Here is a 4,930-nt window from a genome sequence, read left to right as displayed (position 1 = left end):
CTAGAACCACCAGGACACTGTGTCACTGCATTGCTGCACCACCATTGCAAGAGAAAAATACTTTTATAGGCACAAATGTATTTACTTAGCGAGATGTGGAGTTGGCAAGGAGATGAAGCGAGTTTAACATTATATGAGACTGCTGGTGTGTCTCACCTGCGAGCGCTGTGTGTGTTACGAAGGCACACACCTCAGTGGTTCACCATGCAAAGACACACTAGGGTTCAGAGCCCAGCAGGGAGTTGAAGGACCCAGATTATGCTGACAAAGATAAAATGCCAGGTGTGGATATATGCAGTATAAGTGTGTGAAAGAAGCTGTGAGAAAGACAGTGCAAATAAAGACTGGGTAAGGCTTATGTGCGTTTGTGAATCTGTACATGTGGCTCTGGCCACAATAGCACAAAGTAGGTAAGGCCTCCAACTATGAAATCGGCATATGTCAGGGCAGCTCGAGTAAAACCGGCTGAAGCAGTGTTATCCACACACCACAGAGTCACGATAATCCATTTTCCATCTTCACAAGCGTCTTCTGCTTCTTTATGTGACAGTATTTATCTGTGCAATTCAGTTGTTCTTGTGAATGTTTCCAAAATAATTTTGTTCTCCCATCCTTTCTTGCTTACCCCCTCTCAGAGCTGTGTGTTACGACTGGTCGGAGGTTCTTCTGTCACACAGAGCTCTATTTCAGGGTGCCAGGATGTTGGTCTCAGTCACTGAGGGCAGATGAAATCGATCCAGATTGACCTGTCATCTGGAGGAGAAAATGAATTGGATAGAGGAGGGGTGCAGAGGCCAGAGAGAGAAGGGGGCAGTGCAGAAGTACAAAAACAACCTCCTGCTCCATATGGGTCAGAAGTCAAGGGATGATTTATTCAAGACGGGGTGTTATCCCTCCTTTCCCCCTCCTCCTCTCTGCTCCACCTGCCTCTTGCTAAGGAGTGAGAAACTGGAGACTGCTCAGGAGGAGCTGGCTATATTTAGCTTTGGTGACCAAAGACACTGTGGTCTAACGTTAAAGTTAAAAATACAGATATCCATGTACAGTGAGATGGGCACAGTTTGCGTCACCACAAGGCACCAAGCAGAGGAAAGAGAGCAAAGCAGTTTGTAGCTTTCACTGGGCACTTTTTCATCACAGAAGACTGTATATACATTCTGGTCGCTGCATTCATTGGAATGAATCTAGATCTATTCTGCATTAGCACTACAACTGCTTAATTTCAAATGTATAAGGATAAAAAAGACTTAAACCAAAAAGAAAGAAAGACAGAAATTGATTTATGGCTTTTGTATGTAAAGTACTAGATTTAGTCCAGTGTGTTTGGGCAGAGCTCCACTTTGCTAATTATTTTCCTGTGGCAGAGTACTCAGCATGGCGCTCCTCCCTTGCTCTGACACGAGAGGTTCAGTAAGTGCTTAGTCAGCCTTGCTGTAGGTGTGAGATGCTGTTGGGGTTCTGGTGGACTGTTGGGGAGGTGGAGCAGCATGGGACCAAGCCATCACAAGGACGAAGGCTTTGAGGATAGGACATGCCCATCATCACCGATCAGTGAAATCAAGAGGAGTAAAATGCTACTCTTGGGGACAGTGAGCTAGAGCTTTGTATTGTATCAGCCTCAATTCCCATCATCATGGAAGCAGTACTGCTGTTAGAGCTGATGCTTGTAGTCTGTGTTGACTGGAAGCCTAAAGAACTGAGACACTATAGGCACTGGCTGTTAAAGTCAATACAGTCACAAGATCCACTCATTTACAATTAGTAAAGGCATGGAATAAATGTCCATGTATTTATACTTGAACACATAAATACATCCTTATTCATTTCTGTACTGACTTGATCTCTGTCCCAATCCCTCAGACTTTCAGTCCTGAGGAAACATCTCTGTTTTTCTCCTCCTTTTCTATTTATACTCCACTGTCAAACTTGTCTTCTTTCTATATCTACCTGTGTTTTAGAGTGACACACAGCTCCTCCTCCTGTCTGCCATGCTATCCTCGCAATGACTCTCCCCCTCCCAAACAAACTTAGCTTCCTTCCCCTTGCCTCCATTCCCAGCATCACTTTCCCTCCCTCCCTCCGCTTCACAATGCACCTGCTTTCCTCCCGCTCTCTGCTCCCTCTCCAAACATCACTTTTCCCCTCCTCTCCTCCTCCACTCCTATTCTCCCCCTCGTTAGCTTGATGAATGGCTTCACTGCAGGGAAAGTGCTGATTTTCATCCCTCTGTCTGATTTCTGCTGGCTGTTATTAATTTCAAACACTCAGAGAAAAGCAAGTGAGTCAATAAATAAGGAAATGAACACACTTCATCCTGCCATACAGCAGCTCTCGCAGTCATTCACCCAAGTTGCAGGTCCTCTGTGGAGGCCATGCCTGCATTTATACTGATAGAGTTTGGCTCCACTCTTGAATCACACCATGTTTTTTTTTACTGCATGGATAAAAGTCGTCCAGTAGCACTGCATCATATCAAATGTTTCTGGAGTATTTTCAACATCTTGCTTCACTCAGACAAACAAGACCAGAGGGAGACAGAATGGTACAAAGTAAATAGTTCTAAAGAGACCTGCAGTGTTTGTGCTCATCTTTCATCTCTCACACGAGTGCAGCATTTAAGAAATGTATACAGAGAGTGACAATGGGAAGAGCAAGAGAGAGAAAGAGAGGATACAGAGCAAAAGAGAGGCAATAAGATGCAGCAGTCTAACAGAGTTATTGCTGCACGTTAAAGGATACTGTCCACACAGTGTGGCTGGGGCTCTGTGTCTAAGTGCATATTACTTACATCCCAGGCATAATGCATTGTGCTAGTCTGTTAACATCAAATACAAATAGTCTCTAAGACAATACAGTTCTTTCAGTTTTTGCTGTCAGAAAGGAATGTTTGCATCAAAAGTTTTAAGTCCCTATCTTATGATTTTTTGTTTTTTAATGAGTGTGGGTATTTAATCCATATAATATCCCCACAGTGCATACACAGACACAGAACTTAAAGCCTGAGATATTATCACACAAATTCTTAAGACAAACAATCTGGTGGATTAGTCTCTCAAAACGTCTGAAACATATACACATGCTACAAGACGCATGTCCCCATTGGCTTGGACAATAGTTTGATTTCAGCTTCATAGGACTGTTCTACTGAATCATTGTACAGCACAAATACTGTACATTTCTGTGAAATAGTTACGGTGAGAGAAATATCGTGATTTGCATATAAAACAGAGGAAGTCTTTTGTTCCTCACACTCAGTGTTCCTCTGGATCTTTAATTCATGCAGACAAGAAAGAACAAACTCATAGAGAGAAGTATAATACCCAAGACCTAGGAGGTGTGTTTACGTTGATTTTTTCTAACCCCTCTTTAGTATTGCATAGCATTTTACTTCAGTGTCTCAAGTATTTTTGTGCCAAGTGATGTCTTTTGACAACTTTGGCAAGTAATGATTCCCTGAGGGTCTGTTGCAGCCTCCATAGACTCAATATGCAGCATGTGAGAATAAACACTGATAGCGAAGAAAGATAAAAACCAATTTAGAATTAAACAGAGGATTTTTTTTTCTTTTTACATTTCCAGGCTTTGCAAATGGCAATGTGTACACAGCTGTAAATATCTGGTCATTTCACATTTAGTATATATAAGAATAAATGAATATTCTGAAAGCTGAATGTCAACACATCCAAACATTTGTTATATGTGGTAACATACAGTATCTATAAATGATAAGATGAGCTGAGAAGAGAAAAGGACCCTGTATTAGTAGTAGCTGCCGGAGTTCTGGAGCCTGTGTGTCTGCTTCATGGCTCTGAGACCACAGTCATAACTATTATGTTTATAAAGCTTAGCTGCTCTTACTTTTAAAATATTGGGGCGGAGGCACATTAAAGGAGAAGATACAGAGGGAAAGTGTTTTTGGGGGGGTGGGGGTATAAATATTTGTCCCTCTCTCCCATAGTTCTGGTTAACCAGGCTGAATAAAGCTCTTTGTGTTTTATAATCACAGTTTGGGTAGTATCACCCTCGGAGAATACATGGCCTCTGAGACCCGACAGTGAAGGGCTTTCTGTAGAGAGTGTGAGTCTGCACGTCTCTCTCCTGTACTGAAGAGGCATGCCTGGTTAATGGCCATGTGTCATGAGGTTACTCTGTGAAGTGTAAGACAGAAATACCAGGCCAGGCCAAACTGCGAACTCCGTTGGTCATTTCACTGTTGTCTTTGTTTTTTTTTGTTTTTTTTGCTTGGCAGGGTGTGAGACCCCTGGGAAAGAATGTTGTGGCAGAGGCAAAAACAGAAGTGAAGACAAGCCCACAGTCCTGGTTGTGTCTCTCTTTTTCAAACCTAAGGAGGTTGTCTTTTCTCCCTCATGCGCTCCCTTGTGCAGCTGCTATACTAAACATACACAACATGTTCACTGGTCTGCATTTCGCTCTTGTTTTTCATTTTTCCTCTCTGTGACCTGACCATTAAGGAGAGCGATGGGTTCACAGCTGATAGTCTCTGGTTGCGAGAAGCAGAGAGCAGTGTAGGATGACATTATCGGAAGTGGCTCCATATAGATACTAAAAAAATAAAAAAAAATACAAACAGAAAGAAAACACTATGGCGCACTTATCTCAGTATAAACCTTTGTCTGCTTGGATTACACTAATGACCCCTGACAAACCATAATAACACACACATGCATCTCTATGGATACAAGCCATGACCAAAGGCGTTTACTTTCCATTCTGACATTCTGCAGTATTAGACTCCTGTTAGCAAAAACTAAAACATTATTCATTTCTTGTTGTGTCCTTAAACCAATAGGTCATGGTTAAAAAAAAAAACAAGCAAATGCATTCTCGATGTACAACACAGTATACCACAACTGCAATTAGTGATAGGGATGTGAAAGCAGAGTGATGGAGAGGGACAAAGCTTTCCCTA

The 4,930-nt window shown here is 42.2% G+C and overlaps 1 protein-coding gene across 3 annotated transcripts in view; it reads left to right on the top strand.

Annotated features, from left to right (window-relative positions):
• The window catches only part of mafa (MAF bZIP transcription factor a), an 86,590-nt gene that overhangs the window by 11,465 nt on the left and 70,195 nt on the right, over positions 1 to 4,930 (top strand). Inside the window, exon 3 of one of the 3 annotated variants that reach the window (XM_020606023.1) lies at positions 636 to 816. The exons of the other annotated variants lie outside the window; for them this stretch is intronic. The gene's annotated coding sequence lies outside the window, so the exon portion shown is untranslated. Of the gene's footprint in view, positions 1 to 635; positions 817 to 4,930 lie in introns of those variants that run through there. 3 annotated transcript variants of the gene reach the window in all.

The sequence above is a fragment of the Monopterus albus genome, unplaced genomic scaffold, assembly GCF_001952655.1.
Source record: "Monopterus albus unplaced genomic scaffold, M_albus_1.0 scaffold4.1, whole genome shotgun sequence".
In the NCBI taxonomy this organism is placed as follows: domain Eukaryota; kingdom Metazoa; phylum Chordata; class Actinopteri; order Synbranchiformes; family Synbranchidae; genus Monopterus; species Monopterus albus.
This window is presented reverse-complemented; position numbering and strand designations above follow the sequence as displayed.